This window comes from Brienomyrus brachyistius, unplaced genomic scaffold (assembly GCF_023856365.1).
Source record: "Brienomyrus brachyistius isolate T26 unplaced genomic scaffold, BBRACH_0.4 scaffold82, whole genome shotgun sequence".
Lineage (NCBI taxonomy): Eukaryota > Metazoa > Chordata > Actinopteri > Osteoglossiformes > Mormyridae > Brienomyrus > Brienomyrus brachyistius.
In genome coordinates, this window is record NW_026042357.1 from 446,076 (window position 1) to 464,472 (window position 18,397).

Here is an 18,397-nt window from a genome sequence, read left to right on the forward strand (position 1 = left end):
CCCATGCCGATACGTGGCCAATGAGAGAGCAGACATCAACACAGGTCTCATCCGCTGCATTAGAGGGGCGGGGCTTGGAGGCAGATCCATACAGGATATCCATTTGGCGGAAAAAGCTGCACAGTCACACATACACTACATGTGCGCTTTTCTAGGTGGATTTCACTGTATATACCCGTACCTAAGGGTATAACTACAGATACCTATAAAACGTCACCTTGGGCCAATAAGATTCATAATCTAATGTATTCAAGGGCCCCTGCACTGCCGGGGTACCCATGCCCCTACTGCGCTTGTGTGCTCCCACATGTCTGCTCGCATTCAGCCACCCCAAACCGACTTTCTCAGCTTTCATTTCCGGCTCATTTGACCTTTCACATCAAATTTTGGTTTCCCACTCTCCTCGCATTGCCTCCAGTTTTACAATATCGCCCATGCGGTGTGCGTATGTACGTGCGGGCATGTGTGTGTGTGCGTGTGTTTGTGCACGTGCATGTTCTTTCGCGATCGTATTTGCCTTATCTTGCATACGAGCTCATCCCCATTGTAGAGAGATCGAAGACTGAAAGCGACCGAATCAGCCCCTTCGCCTGATGAGTGTTTTTAAACTAATTATGGAACGTGACTCGGTGCCGGGAGTGAACGTGCCGTGAACGCAGCAGGACAAAGAAGATCCTCTCATTCAAATTGCTCTTGTTTATTTACCCCAAAGAGCCCTAACAGCAAAATTCTTTGTCTAGAGAGTAAAACACTTCGGAACGTTTGATGCTATGATTTCATGTCTTATGTATGAGTGTATTTATTTATAACTTGATGTTTTAAGATCTATTCTTTCATCAAATGCTTGATTACAGATGAAAATAACTCACCGACAAAGCGCCTTTCTGGGTTTAAACCAGCAAGTGGTCATGAGAAAGAACCGGAAATCCAAAAACAAAAGCAGACATGTATCTCACTCCAGAGCCTGTAAAGCATTTCTACTCTGTGATGTAAATACTGTGGGATTTTTGAAATACTTTGGAATCTTGATATCTGTTTGTTCCTTAGGGGCCTTGTTTGCAAAGCCTTCTGGGCCACACAGCACTCTGAAACCTCTCAAAGCTGTAGCAAGTTTAAAACTAACTAATAACCTTAACAGACACTTATTGGGGGGGGCAGGCAGGGTAACTGCAATTTGATGTCGCAGTTCTCTGCCTGTGAGAGGCTGCTTGTGTGGTGGGGGATGCTCTGGAAATGTGGCCTTTACGTATTGATCAGTATTCTTAGATGTTATCAATTCTAGTCTTGTCATTGTATTTTGTTCTTTACAAAATTGGAAAAAAAAAACACAGAACATTAAAGGACTGATTGGATCCATCTTGTTATTGAAAGCTCCTGTCTTGTTTGCATTTTAAATTGAAATTGAGGTTCGGTTTTCAGTGTCAAAGGGCATTGAGTTTATCTGATATATTAATGTATAAGGTCATATGTAACTTCCTTGAACTGTAGACTAGCATGCTGTCATTCCCTTTTTCTGCCAACTAGAGTTTTATTGCTCATGAGAAACAAATGTCAAGGCCTACAAGTGCCCGCATGTTTATTGCAGGCTGTCAGACTCCTTCAGTTTCAGCCAATCATCCATTGTTACAAAACAGGTAGTGATCCCACAACTGTGGGCGTTGTCAGACCTTCTCCATAAAGGCCTGAAAATCATTTTTAAACACATGTCATTGCCCTAGATAAGTGGTTTGAATATGAATAGATGGATGGATGCCTTTGACTGTAAACCTCCTTGCTGACATGCTGAGTTTCCAAAGATGAAGTCTCACCCCTAGTGATCAAAGGTTTGTTTTACATTTTCCTCATGCGTCACGAAGACCGAAAAGCACAAAGTAGATTTTAAATGCGAAATTAAGTTCAATTTGTGAGTGCAAAAATTAAAACTTCAGAAGACACTATGAGCTCCGCTAAGCGGGAGCTGATTGCTCTCCGCATATAAGGACATTCAGCTGTGCATACATCGAGGAGGTGACAAAACACTCTTGCTTTCGTTTTTCTTCACTCTACGGGCCCTGTCTGTTGAACCTAAATGTTTATTTCTACTAGGAAATAGTAGACTGCTATAATGTCATGCCGCTTCATTGAAAAACATATCAGAAAATATTATCTGCAGACATAACAGATCAATTGCTAGAGTCAATTTTGCGGGACACCACACAGTGCAGATTGACACATGGTTGAAATTTATATATTTAGCAGAAGATTTAATCTAAACTGATGTACAAGTATGGATCAGAGAGTAGGGTCAGCCTGGCCCTGGAGCAATTGGTGTTAAGGGCCATATTAACGGGCCCACTGGCAAAATCATTCTACCAACCTTGAGATTGGAACTGGCAACCATCCAATCACAGGGCCCCAACTCCCTGAGCCACTCACCAGCGAGAGATATTTGGATGAAACACCCAGATAATGGATAATGATGAAACCATACTAAGTTGTTGATACTTGTTATCCTTGTTAGTCTAAAGCACGGTTCCCCAATTCTGGTCCTGGAAGGCCAGTCTGCAGCACAGTTTGCAGGCTCAAATACACTTATTAAGCCTGGATATTAGCTTGGTATGTTTGAGCAGGGAAATCTGCAAACTGTGGTGCAGACTGGCTCTCCAGGACCAGAACTGGTGAATCCTGGTCTAAAGAAACAGCATAAAGTAGTTCTGGCATGATAATGACCTCTAAAATCAGTCCACCATCACAGACCTTACAGAAGTAGCATTTATTCCATATGCTTTTGATAACACTGTATGGGGGGGGGGGGTTAACCAAAATATATCCATGAGCAGTACTGCGAAAATAGAAATCGTGTCTTAACATGAATGATTGGCTCCAGAAAAGGTGAACAATGCATCTCATAAACTGCAATTATTGTAAAGGAGCGGCAATCGTGTGCTTGATGAGGTACAGAATGAATGTATTAGACTTGAAAAGTGGGACTTTGGGAAGGTCAGCATGCTAAGAAAGGTGCCTGTTAGGAGAATGAAGTCCATGAAACTGTAGAATCCCTGGCATCTTTGCTTCCCATGAATACCAGCTTTGGGGTGTGACCTGCATTTTGCACGATCTACCACTAACCAGTAAGCCAGAAGATTCTTAGTCAAAGTGGTGATGTGAAGACGGACGGCTGTGGGACTTCACCAGAGCGCCTTCTGTAGAGTCAGTGTGTACATGACAGCAACCTCTGGTTTTCAGCTCACAACTTGGTGGGTTTGTCAGAAGTATGACGGTGTGCACAGCAGTAAAAAGACGGAACCCCAGGGAATAGGCGGGTTTCGGTTCCATGGGACAGGGACGGATTATGGGTTGTGTGGGCCCCTGGGCAAAACGTTTGCGAGTGCCCCCCCCCCCCCACCACCAGCATCACCACCACAATTCAAGGGCCCTTGGCAGCCAAACGCCCTCCCTATAGGGTCAGTGGCCCTTGTAGGCAGAGGATCAAAGAATGTAGGCCCTCTAAAATAGACAAATGAAAATACATTGTTGATAAGCGTTGCAAATTGTTTTGGGCTAGGGGCCCCACGGGCCCCCTGCACCCCAAGGGCCCCTGGGCAGCGGCCCCGCTGGCCCGGTCCGTAATCCGTCCCTGCCATGGGAGGCTTTTTGCAGAGTTCGGACAGAGAGGAAACACAGGCAGGATTCTCAAGCCTTCCAGAGAGAATCCATACAGTACATGCTGAAATTCCTCAAAGCAAACCTACCAGGACCGTTTGTAAGCCAACAGATAAGAAATGAATTTTTATTTATGAGCTAATGCTCCAAATTTTTGAAAAACAAGATGTAAAATATCTAAACATCTAAATAAAACTCGTCCTGCGGCCTCCCTGATTAGTGCTGGTTCACTGAATGAGAGCCACATCTTGCAATATGTTTTTGTCCATTTTAATGTGGATTTTGACAGCACTCTAGTGGACATTTAAAGATTTTACTTTTTAAGTAATTCCCCCATGAAATTAAATGATACTTTATTTGCACAAGTACATTAGAATGCTTCTTCTCGCATATCCCGTCTTACTCTCCTTTGAGAGAGACACACACACACATAACTCAGAGCAAAGCTTGGGGTCTGACTGCAGGATCAGGTCATTTATCCAGCTCCCCTGGGGGATCTTGGGGGGTTAAGGGCCTTGCTCAAAGGTCCAATGGAGATTTTAGTATTCTGGTGAGGCCAGGTCTCACACCAGCAATCTTCCAATCACAAACGGAGAGGCCTAACCCATGAAGTAACATTCCACCCCACTGTCCAATGTAGGTCTCGCCGTAACTTTGTTTAGAAGATCTCCTGAGAATTTTTTTTTTATTGTACAAGATGCTTCCTGATATTATGGGCTGGCAGGTCAGGAGGAGACACTGTGCTGTCTGATGGCAGCAGATGAACCCCAGTAGTGTTTCTTTGTGACATATTGCTAGAACGAGCAGGATAGCGCCCTCTGCAGTGGAAGGGCAGAATTAGTTACAGATGGGCATAGCGGAAGGACAAAGGGACAATCCACGTTACAGCTCAAACAAAAGGAGATACTTTTTAACTCAATTAAAAACAAAGAAACAAAAGGAACCACAAAGGGTCTAAACAGAGGCAGGAAAAAATAATGAACTAAAGAAGGGAGCAAGACTGGAACAAACCATGTAGCAAATTCAATGACAAATACAATGACCAACTAAAGATTAAAGCAAAAGAAGGCACTTAAATACAATAGGTAACATGGGCTTAACAAGGGCCGAGTGCAAGCTATTACTAATTATCCACAAACACAATAGACTAGAGGCAACGAAGAACAGATGAGGGTAATAATCAAATACTAAGCATACAAACACAAGGACGCACTTGAACGTGGGAACAGAACATACTAAGAAATTACATGCAACTATCAGGTAGTGTAACTAAGGTACAAAAACAAGGGTCCAAACAGAGGTGCAAGAACACATTTGACAAAATAGTGTAACAGAAAATCAGGGAAGAACATTTGAAGAAGGTGAGACTGATCTCTCGCCAGCTTTGAACCCATCACAAGTTGGTTGGTTGGTTGGTTGAAAGCTACCCACTGCAGCCATGGGAGAGCGAAGCACATTAGGCACCAAGGACACGATGCCCAACAACCTGCTGGCCAAACAGGGGACAGACACAGGACAGTGACCGATCCTGACAGACATGTTCATAATATTATCTTATTTTGCCAACAACCTCTTCATTTCTACTGCCTCCTGAACAGATGGCACTTCCCCAGCAGGCCACAGAGTATAAACGCACACTGGCCGCTGTAGACAACACATCATCTTGCTACACACATTGAAAGACCTCCTCAGAAAGTAGAGTCTGCTTTGGCCTTTCTTGTACAGCACTGCTGTGATGATCACTCAGTCCAGCCTGCAGGTGGACCCCCCCAGGATCTTGCAGCTCTGCACCACTTTCACTTCCAAAGTCCTCTACTAGTCCTCTGTATTCTGGCTCATCATTGTCATTACATCCTACAATGTAAGAGTCATCTGAGAAATTCTGTAGATGGCAAGAGCTGGTGCGGGAGTGGAAGTCAGGTGTGTTGAGGGTAGACAGGATGGTTCCGTGAGGTGCTCCAGTGTTGCTCAGTGTTGCCATCTGTTAGATAGGTAATCCATGATCCTGGAGGCTGTGGGGGCTTCAGGCTGCAGTGTCCTGAGCTTCTTATCCTGTCAGAGTGTCTGGATGGTGTTACAGGCACTTGAGAAATCATTGAACACGATACTGGCAATGGTGCCATATTTGTCTAGCTAGGAGAATCCCCCATGCCGCAAGTGGACTACAGCGCCGTTCACATCAATGTGGTAGGGAAGCTGCAGGGGATCCAGGTGGTCTATTACCAGGGGGCCCACAGCCTTGCCTGTGCAGAGGCTCCCCAGGACTTTCCTCACCTGGTCAGCAGGGACAGACAGACCTGAAAGTAGAGTAGAGGTGGAAACCTTTGGTTTGACATAATATGATTTAATGTTCTATTGTAATCCATCGAAACTGCACAAAAATATAAACACCAACGCTCTTCTCTTGAGCAATACCAAATCACCACTACTTGAAACATTAATCTCTAATGATGCATTTTTACATTCTCCAGTAGGCTTCAGAAAAATTTGATTTAAGGCAAAAACACGGGGTTTTTCAAAAGAGTTGCATGCCATACTAAAAGTTTCAAGACCTTGAGCTAAGTGTAGTTTTCCTCCATATTGACGCGTGTCTCGAATGTTACACTTCTTCCCCAGTGCTTGACTGAAGAGATACTGCCAAGAGAGATACACATCATGGAGATATATGTAGTCAAAAGTGTGTAGGACTTGAATCAAAACTACATAAATGGAATGTTGATCGCTTACTGGATCTCCAGGGAAACTGCTCGAAATTTCTGTAATTCTCCAGATATGGAGACAAGTTCAAGTTTATTATAGATAAGCTGTGCCAGTGGTACTGGGAAAAATATCGCAATCTTTCACTTAAATGCATGGTCCTCAAGAGAGGCTGTGCTGATTGGGTGAGGAGAATTGGCAGATCATTATCCACTAGCCTACTGTGGGGTTGGAGGACAGGAGGGCACTGTACCTACACGCACTATCAAAGTAAACTTGTGCTTTTTGGTTTTTGTTTTTGCTAACCCTTTTTTTACGCCTGTAATTTTGTTCTATGCTTGTTTAAAATTGTCAGAGAGCGGCTGCCATCTTCTCATGACGGGGAAATGTGGTAGGTCTGAGCTATCTGTACAACGTCAAAAGCCAGTGAGAATATGTACCGGTCATGGAAATGATGACTTCTGATAAGTGACCCTTCCATGAAGCATACTCACATACCACGGTTTGTGAATGATCTTTCTGGAATATTAGGTCAAGTCTAAGGCCAATGGCTTCTCGAAGTACCTCAGGAACTGGACGTTAAGCACAGAAACTGTGTGTAAGTAATGCAATCTCAGAATTACACGTATTTCTTTGCAATGTAATCATACTTATAGGCAATATTTCATTTTTATAATTGCATTCAAAAATACTGGGCAATTCTACAGCAAAGGTAATATTAACCAAACACATAACCAGAATCTAGTGTTTAGTAAAGAGTACAATTTATTATGCAGTATAATTTGATAGCTGGGATATACAATAGAGAACTGATTGTACTTTAGGTAAAGCAAGTCAGTTCTTTTCAAACTGTAGCCAGATTCTATTGTAATTCCTTTACCATAGAGCTAGCCTATAAAAGTGTTTCATACATGTGGATCTGTCTTCCAGAGCCTCCCTCCAGTCCCCAGGTGCCTGCTATTCTGCCCATAGAAACAGAGGTACACTGTAGACTGAACAGGCCTTTGCTGCCTGTCTTCAGCTGCATGTGTCCAGATGGTATGTCAAAGCCAAACAGATAATCGGGCACACTGCCGGGAGAACAGGCAAAGGGAACTGGTAGGAGTTATGGTCATGCACTGGGAAAGGTTGCACAACCCTCTTGGGCACAGGACCAACTAGGAGGAACTTGCTCAATTTAAGCTGCCTAGAAGTCATCTAATCGCACTGGTCAGATGATTATAAATACTAATAGATGGGTTGAACGACAATAATAAGCCAACTAAATGCTTGCACATGTTAAAATAATAATAATAATAATTACAATAATAATGATGATGACGATGATGATGATGGTGATACATCAATAATTCCTCTTCCTTCTTAAGCTAGAAATGATGCATTTCTGCATCTGTGATTATACATAAAAGGGCGTTATCTATTTACAGATCAAACAGAGAAATGCTTAGAATTGGAGCCGGACCATTCGATTAGAAGATTCCTTGGAATGTGCAAGGTGTACTTCTAGCGCAGAAAAATGAAAGGCCCTGACTATGTTTGAGATTTAATCAGGACGAAGTTTTGGAAACGCTTGAGGAAGTAAACATTGATCGTGCATCTACGTGATTTTGCCGCTATCAGCCAGGTACGTTGAGGAGAATGAGGCGTGATGAGTCACAACAAAACGGCGGAGCTTCCTGCCAGCTGCCCTGACAAATGGCTCTACTTTCAGGAAAACAGAGTTCAAATTTACATACGTCACAAACATGCACAAACAAATGTGCCCCGTTAAAAGAAGTATTAAACTGATCAGTTTTTTTTTAACTCTTAAGCTAATTATAATTTTCAAATTATTTACAGCAATAATAATATTGTTATAAATATACTTGTTATAATATTGTTTACTGTCCCCTTAAACTTGATACTGAACAATTTAATGTCTATCTATAACATGATCACGATCCCCTGTAGCCATGAGAACATGTTTTATATTGACTGTTTATTCAATTAGTATGTTGTATTCATTCCTCGGATTAAACGGTAATTAACGGCATCCTTTTTTACAACATGCACGTCGCATAAAGAAGCCACTATATCTTTATTATCCACCCCCGTTGTGAGCTGTATCCCGTTTTCTCTGTTTCTTTAGCGGTTTTTCTAACTTTCATTGCCTCTTGACATTTTACTTTCTACCCTGATGGGGGGTAGGCACGTGGTGATAATTAAGTGAAAGCCTTTAATGTTTCTTCCTTGGAATTTAAAATTTCCGGTTTAAAAGTCACACATCGTGCTGTTTACATCTCTCAAAAAACGGATTCCGTTTAAAACGCAGCGCTGAGATGTAAAACACGCTGCACAGAGCATTGCTGCTGTTCATCTGGGTCAATGACTCGCCCGCGCGCGGCCCTGCACACTGTGCTTCCCCCGGGCACGCGCTATTTCCAGCAAAGTGACTCCCGGGTGAGGATGATCACCGATAGCAGACACGGTGTTCTCGCAAGAACAAAAGTGAAAAAACGTATTAAACAATACATGTGTAGCACTTTATACCCCAATGCGAGATACAACTGTACACATCTGAGATCCCAGGTTCGGCCAGGCAGAATAAGAATGACTATGCTATTTTTCTTTTCAGAAATTGGAGTGTATTATACAATTTATTATACAATTCACCAAAAGATAAAAAAAATATTAAATGCTATGTACAAAAATCAAACGACCATTCCTGAAATAATCATTAAAGTCGTAAACAGAAAGATTCGCAGGATGACCATACGAACTACAGCTCGAAAAAATAAATAAATAAGTAACAACGGAAAAGATTTGCAAATTTACGTGCATGCAAATTCCAGGTCAGTTCAGTCCATAATAAAGTAACAACAGAACATATGCGAAAAAAAAACACTACTCGGGTGATTATTGGAAAGAAAAAAAAACAAAATCTTATCTGGAAGTAGTCCGTATATCAAATCCAGTGATGCTTGGGATCTATCGGGACTGGCTCGCCATCCAACTGGGGTACGATGTTCCAGAACAACAAAAATAAAAAAAAAGAATACAACCATAAGGTAAGCAATCTTCTAACCGCTATGTAACTTTCAATTAAAAGAAAAAAAACAAATAAAAGTTTTGTTCAATCGCTATGCTAAGTTCTTCTTTTTTTTATTAAGAAGCGCACGCCTGCGCCACCACCAGCCAAAAAAAAAACTAGAGCCGAGAGAGAAAAAAAAAGATCGTATCTCAACTCGCGCCAATTTATTTATTTTTTTTTAAAACGGGATATGACGTCAATTAAGGATCATGTATATTTTTTTCTGTACGTGAAAATAATTTCAAAAAATGAAAAACTTTATTAAATAATAAAATTAGTAAATCGAAAGCTTCTCTCCATTTGTAACCATGTTTATGGGGGTTACACACTCCCCTCTTAAATCAGCATGAGTCCCTTCATGTCTTACCATAAATGCATCAAACCTGTAAAATCATACTCTCACTGCCATCCAGGCCAACAAATGAATTAAGAGCAGTGTTAAAACTCTCTAAGACGTTTTGGGCAAAAGAAATCAAAGGTTTTCCAAGCTCTGGGTAATGGAAACGACCGGGTGCTTTCCGCAACCTTTCTGATCTACGTACAACTACATCATCACATACTTTTGCATTCTGTTTATCCAAAAGTCCACGATTCATAGTTGCAGAGCTCTCAGCATTACCAATCTCTTCATTGGGGGCACCCAGATCCAACATGGGGACATCATCATCATCTGGAACTTCAGATAATGGTTGGCTTTCATTGGCATGCTCTTGCAGTTTCTCAGGGCTGTCGGCAATTTCAACTGTTTGGTCTACTAATGGCTCTTCATGACACAAAAGTGGCTCACCCAAAGACTGACAACTATCAAAGTCGACAGGTACGACTGTATCCTTTGGAATATTAAAAATATTTGTAAATCTTTCTTCAGAGGCTAATACTTTCTCAGGAACAAATGTATATTCATCCTCAAACTCCGTCGTCACACCATCTTGGACATCAGAACAGAGCTGTCGGGTTCTTGGTCGTCTGACCCGGGTTTCTTTTACTGGGGTATCATCTTTGTCTTCAGACAAATACCCGCAAGGTAGCAGATGATCCCGATGTAAAGTCCTTGATGGACCACTGTCATCCACTGGCTTGACCATGAAGACAGGAAGATCTCCCATTTGCTTCAGGACATGATATACAATAGGTTCCCATCTATCAGCAAGCTTATGTTTATTTCTCAGACGGAGATTCCTTACGAGAACTCTATCTCCCACTTCCAGAGTGGACTCTCGGACTCGTTTATCAAAACGTCTTTTGTTCCTTTCTGCCAGTTTCCGAGAGTTCCGTATGGCAGTTCTGTAACTCTCCTCCAGGTGAGATTTAAGATTTCGCACATACTGGGAGTGGAAACCTGGCTTCTTACCTTGTACAGGTAGATTAAATGCTATATCTACTGGTAATCTCGGCTGTCTGCCGAACATTAACTCATAAGGACTGAATCCAGTGGCCTCATTCTTACTGCAATTATACGCGTGAGTTAGAGGCTTGACAAAGTCGCGCCAGTGACTCTTCTCTTTATCTTTGAGAGTGCCCAGCATGCCAAGGAGAGTGCGATTGAATCGCTCCACTGGATTGCCTCGGGGGTGGTATGGGCTGGTTCGCACTTTCTTGATCCCTGCTATAGCACACAGCTCTTTGATGGTATGAGATTCGAAGTCCCTGCCCTGATCGCTGTGCAAACGTTCAGGAAACCCATAATGCACTAGAAACTGCTCCCATAAGCACTTCGCAACTGTGCTGGCTTTTTGGTTCTTTGTTGGAATAGCAACAGCATATCTTGTGAAATGATCCGTAATGACTAATATATCTCTGGTGGTCTTGCTATCGGGTTCCAAAGACAAAAAGTCCATGCACACCAGCTGCATTGGTCGAACTGTCTGGATATTAACTAGTGGTGCAGCCTTCTCGGGTAGGGCTTTCCGCCTCACACATCGCCCACAAGTTTTGACCTTGTGTTCAACATCGGACGTCATCTTCGGCCAATAGAATCTTGACCTTACTAGGTCTAGAGTACGATCAATTCCCATATGCCCCATGTCGTCATGTAAATGCTTAAGCACCATAGGTCTCAATGAATCTGGCAAAACAAACTGGTGGATTATTCCATTATCACTCTGTCGTTTTCTAAAAAGGAGACCATTTCTCACCACCAAACGGTTCCATTCTTTGAGTAGCAACTTTAGATTTTGGGTGTCAACAGAAGCACTAGAAGGTACTTCTGGTCCTGTTTCCAACCAGTGCGTGACACGACGGATGTCGGAATCAGCTTGCTGATATTCTAATAACTCTAGCTCACTGAAGGTAGGTATAGTCACATACCCACTCTTCAGTTCTTCATCATCATATACTGCTGGAACCGCATCTGCACTAATAGCAAGAGATTCTACCAGGGCCATTGGTATTGAACTTTGTTCTTCAGTTGGAAGATGTCGATGACATGCAACTGAAACTACTTCTACTGGTATGTTTTCATGATTTAATGAATGGTAAGAAGTGAACCTTTGAATCCTTTTGGTTTCTTCAAGTGAAACAGGATCGTCAACCGGCGTACCATGAGGCCGCCTGGAAAGACCATCAGCGTCCTGGTTCCGGCTTCCAGCTCTATATTTGATGTTAAAATTAAAAGTTGAAAGTGCTGCTAGCCAGCGGTAACCTGCTGCATCCAGTTTGGCTGAAGTGAGCACATATGTTAAAGGATTGTTATCCGTTATAACAGTAAAAGTGTTCCCATAGAGGTAGTCCTGGAACTTATCCACTACAGCCCACTTCAACGCCAAAAACTCCAATTTGTGTGCCGGATAACGAGATTCACTTCTTGACATACCCCTACTGGCATAAGCAATTACCCTATGTTGCCCATCTTGCTCCTGATACAACACCGCTCCAAGACCAGTGGTACTAGCATCAGTGTGCAGGATGTATGGTAATCTGGGGTCCGCAAATCCAAGGACCGGGGCTGTCGTCAGTTTGTCAATTATGGATTCAAATGCTGCCTGACATTCAGATGTCCACCTGTCAGCGAAGGGCTCCTTAGGATTTAGATAATTTCCATTCTTTACCATTTTGCTGGAATGTTTCCGTGCTGGTGGGTAACCAGAAGTAAGATCATTCAGGGGTTTTACAATTTTTGAATAATCCTTAACAAAACGTCTATAATAACCAGAAAAGCCTAGAAAAGAACGGAGCTCTTTCAGATTTTGAGGCTTTGGCCAGGTCTTCAATGCACGCACTTTGTCTGGGTCCGTCTCAACTCCTTCACTTGAAACAACATGACCAAGATAGCGCACGCGTGTTTGGAAAAATTTGCATTTTTCAGGAGATAATTTAAGACCATTCTCTCTTAATCGCTGCAATACACGCAGGAGTCGAGCTTCATGTTCCTCCAAGGAATCCGAAAACACAATTAAATCGTCAAGGAACACCAAAACCTCCTTCAAGTTGACATCCCCCATACACCTTTCCATTAAACGTTGGAAGGTACTGGGTGCATTGGTGATCCCCTGAGGCATCCGATTAAATTCCCAGAAGCCCATGGGACACACAAAGGCTGTCTTGGGCTTATCACACTCTTCCATTTCAATCTGGTAATACCCAGATTTTAGGTCCATGACAGAAAACCATTTTGAACCAGAGAGTGCAGAAAATGCCTCCTCAAGATTAGGTAAAGCATAGGCATCTCTTATGGTCTGTGTGTTTAGCTTTCTGTAATCGACACAGAGCCGCACATCTCCATTCTTCTTCCTTACGACAACAATGGGTGAGGAGAATGGAGACTCTGATTCTCGAATTACACCAGCTTCTAAAAGAGTTTGAAGGTGTTTCCTGACTGCCTCATAGTCTTTCGGGTGTATCGGCCTTGATTTCTGCTTAAAAGGCGTTTCATCTCGTAACTTAATGTGATGTCTAACTTTGGCAGCATGACCAAAGTCAAGGTCATGCTGAGAGAAAACATCCTTATAAGCGCCAAGTTTTCCTACTATTCGATCTTTCCATACCTCTGGTAAAGGAGAGTCGCCAAAATCGATTTTGAGACTGCTGCTACTGGCTCCTTCCTGGCTGACAGTGGAGACGGAGCAGCAGCCTGCAATAACAGGAAGTGTTTCATCTGTGGGACATTGTTCATGCACTTGATGAGGGACATTCAACTCAGCAATTACACAGTTATTTGGGAGTATAATGTCATGGTCCGTTTCATTTCTGATCCACAGAGGCAATTTGTGAGGACGTTGCTTGGGAAGTGTAATCAGACAGCTATCAACAAAAATTCCACTAGGTAAAAGAAATGAACTTGACTGTTCTAGTAGAGCCCAATCAGTGACATTCATGCTATTAGCACTCACAAAACCATCAAGAACAACTTTCTGGCCTGCAGGAATTACCTCCCTTGAGTGCCTTCTGAGTGTCACAAAACCAATTCTACCACTGGAGTGTTGCTTCTGTCTCCTTTGAAGTATTTTGAGAATTTGCTGATAACCTTTTTTTGCAGAACAATTTAAGGAAGAGTTCTGATCACAGTACTCACTGTAGAGAACATCCAGCAAGTTGGTCCCAATAAGGACTTGTAATGTCCTGCTAGCACAGGAGTCAGGAACCACTAAGGCTAGAGTGGCAACCTCTGGTTCACTTTTGATGAAGTCCTTAGAAAAAACTATGTCAACCTCCACATAACCTAAATAAGGAACTGACTGTCCATTTGCACCTTTAACTTCCAACAGCTGATTTATCGGCTGTATTGGATGTTCTGACAAGTGATCATTATAAAAAGACTCTGCTATAGTGGTAACCTGTGAACCAGTGTCAAGTAAACAACTGCATTTAACACCAGCTACAGTAACTTCTGATGTACATTTCTGACCCACTAATCTTTTAAGAGTGTTTCTATTGCCCTTCACATAGTGTAACTTGAGTAACGTACTACATTTTGTACTGAAGCTGGGACATTTTTGGTCTAGACCTGCTCCTGTTTGTCCCTCCACAAGAACAGAAGCTAGTTTAAAGGAGACATCGCTGCAACCTGCTCCTCCCAAGATCGTTGCTTCTTCCTCAGCTCCCTCCTCTTGATATCAACAAGTGTAGGGTTGGGTTCAGCACAGCAAGTCGAGGCTATGTGTCCATCCTCTCCGCAATTGAAACAGTACCAGGGCCTGGGTTTTCTATCAACTCTTGGCACAGATTGTTTTGAAGGGGGCTCCCGCCCTTTAGGGTTGACCTTCTTAGCAGTAGCTGGTTTGGGTTCATTTACTGCAGATGAATTACTTTTTGAAGCTTTTAACTTCACAAGTTGTGCGTTAAGCTCAGCGATTTGTTTTTCCAGTTTCTTTGTAACTGATGAAGGGGGTGACTTTGAACTAGGAACAGGAATGTCACTTTCCTCTGCACCAAACACACACTGCATGCTAGATTGAGCTTTTACCTTAGGAGTTCCCAAATACTGTTTCATACGGTTACATTTAGCAATTTGCCTATCTTCTTCAGTTCGTAAAAGAAGCAAAAGGTCAGCAAAGGATGGCGGACTTGCCTTCTTTTGCTCTAGCTGAAGACTACTGATTAAGTTATTGTTCCAACAACCTCGGCAAAACTGCTTTAGCAGTTGACGGTTCATGTCACCTGCAGCTAGGCCTCCCCTTCTCATTACAGAATTCAGAGCAGCCTGCAATCTCTGCAGATAAGCCGATGGCTTCTCCCCAGCATTCTGATTGGTATTGAGAAACCTCGCAAAGAGTTCATCCCCGTCTTCAACAGCACTGTATGCTGAGTCAAGCAAGGTCAAATAAGAACGGGGGCTTGACTGCAAGCCTAAATTCTGAACAAGGTGTGCTGCCTGGGGTAAAAGACTCTCCACAATCTTTCGTACAACTTGCATGTCTGAAAGAGAAGAATCAGAGAGGTAAAACTCAAGACTACTTCGCCAAGTGTCATAGTCAACTTCTGTGTTGGGACAGGGACATTTGCCTGAGAAAGATCTTAACTTAGGGACAAAGTGATACTGGGAAGACACATCATTATTCTTGACCACATGTTCGACTACTACTCTCTGCACTTCTGGAGGGCTAAGCTGATCAGGTGGTAACTGATATGCTATTCTTCTACTACCAAATGAAGCCTCAGCACTAGGTTTAAATGGAGAGGGCATGCTATCAGTGGTACTTTTCTCGATGGGTACGGAAGTAGTGATAGAAGTACAGTTACCAATATTGCCAACTACTGAGGAATCATCTAGAGCCACATCATCTAAACGGGGAAGATCGAGATCTGATGGCATCCCTATAGCCTTAGTTACAGAAACAGTTGTCAATCTCTGAATTTTAGCCAGTTCATCCAGAAGTAGCTGTTCAAAGTCTATACCACTCAGCTTAGCTACATCTTTTAACTCAGCCAAGTATGTGCTGGTCAAGTTAGAGCCTGCTTTTTCAGTGTAAACACTGGACAAAAGCTGCACACCATGAACAACAGTTGGGTCTGTGGATGATGGTCTGTTACAAGGTAACCCATCTCTAAAGTTCTGTATAGCTGAACCACTATGAAACTCAACAATGGCAGAGTTTTGAAATTGAGGCTCAGAACTTGTTATTTTTAGTATCCTTGCAATTAACCCAAACTCTTTTAAAAAGTCAATCACTTCTTCATCTACTGGGGTGTTAGACAACCCACTTACCAGAACAGAATTAGGTACCTTAACACTTTTAGACTCAATGATATCCATGTTAGTAGTACGAATCAAGATCACAATGCAAGGAAATTCTTTGAAAAGAATATAAGACTTCTCAAAAGAAGGAAAACGTAAATTCTACCCTTAATGGTGAATTGTATAACAGAACTTTTTCTCATTAATATACTGAAAAGCTAACTGGCTCCTGGCTGGCTCGCCAAGTTTTGTGTAGCACTTTATACCCCAATGCGAGATACAACTGTACACATCTGAGATCCCAGGTTCGGCCAGGCAGAATAAGAATGACTATGCTATTTTTCTTTTCAGAAATTGGAGTGTATTATACAATTTATTATACAATTCACCAAAAGATAAAAAAAATATTAAATGCTATGTACAAAAATCAAACGACCATTCCTGAAATAATCATTAAAGTCGTAAACAGAAAGATTCGCAGGATGACCATACGAACTACAGCTCGAAAAAATAAATAAATAAGTAACAACGGAAAAGATTTGCAAATTTACGTGCATGCAAATTCCAGGTCAGTTCAGTCCATAATAAAGTAACAACAGAACATATGCGGAAAAAAAAACACTACTCGGGTGATTATTGGAAAGAAAAAAAAACAAAATCTTATCTGGAAGTAGTCCGTATATCAAATCCAGTGATGCTTGGGATCTATCGGGACTGGCTCGCCATCCAACTGGGGTACGATGTTCCAGAACAACAAAAATAAAAAAAAAGAATACAACCATAAGGTAAGCAATCTTCTAACCGCTATGTAACTTTCAATTAAAAGAAAAAAAACAAATAAAAGTTTTGTTCAATCGCTATGCTAAGTTCTTCTTTTTTTTATTAAGAAGCGCACGCCTGCGCCACCACCAGCCAAAAAAAAAACTAGAGCCGAGAGAGAAAAAAAAAGATCGTATCTCAACTCGCGCCAATTTTTTTTTTTTAAATGGGATATGACGTCAATTAAGGATCATGTATATTTTTTTCTGTACGTGAAAATAATTTCAAAAAATGAAAAACTTTATTAAATAATAAAATTAGTAAATCGAAAGCTTCTCTCCATTTGTAACCATGTTTATGGGGGTTACACATGTATACATGGTTTCTGCATAAAACATTTTCAAATTTGAAATATGCATAACCTCCAAACGCGGTCGCATAATTTAATGCCTTTTTGCATAATGCAAAGCAACTGGAAAAAATATTAACAGCACATTCCTACAGCAGAAGGCGACGCTATTGCAACGAATGACGCAAGTGTTCTTGAGCAAAGCTGTACTCGAAGCTTTCATGGTGACAATTTGTATTATACATCTGTTTGTATATCTCTCTTTCTAGTGATGCAGAGGGCTGGGTGTATGCATGGGTTACGTAAAATGTAAAATACTTTTTAAATAGGAACTTTCTTCATTTAAAAGTAGCCTACAATGAGTCAGTAGGAGAATAAATTCATATTCATGAATACAATTACATTGTAGACATGCAAATCGTTCAGATTTGAGACTGCATTAGCTCCATAGGGGTATTTGTCCACGATTCGCTGTCCACGATATGGAAAAGTCTGTTGTAGTTCCCTTTGGATTATGCTGTTCGTGCAGGGATAGAAAAGAACGGAAGTAAATAAAAGTTGGTTTTAGAATATAAAGACCTGTTACGCATATTAATGACGTGGGGAAGACATAAAAATATATCGGCAGTGTATTGTAGTGCGCTTTCGGAAATGGGCAACAGGTGTAAGGCGCAAAAAGTATTGCTTTGCTGGAGTGGTCTGGTTCTTAAGTCGGGTGATGCTGCTTGACGGAATCGGCCTGACTTATTAATCAGAGAATGTCATCTTGTTGCAAAAACCTTTTTAACCTTTGCTGTCTACCAACACTGTGAAATCTATAGCTGGCGAGTCGAACTTTTTCCATTTGCGTTCTATGACTGAGCTATATTTTTTAGGTATATTTATTTTCCTGTATTTAAAGTAATGCCAAAATATACATTAATTGTTTAGAAAGAATCAGATCCTAAAGTACAGAGTTTATTTTTGCTTCTAATTATAAGAAATGCGCCTCGGGTTCCTTTAAATAACTTTTAGAAATGTGAACGCAATTAGAGAATTCCCGCTTTGAGCGGCGCGTCTTATAATTTGATAGATCATTCATCTATATGCAAATGTTCGTTTTTTTTCTGATGCTTGATGGGTTTAAGACGCTTTAATGCTAGATACCCTTGCATGGCCATGACTATACGAAGAACGCGATAAACCATAAAAGAGCCCGGTAGTCTACATTTATGATTAATCAGTCAGATCCACTGAACGCGGTTGTGCCGATAAAATACCGTCTGCT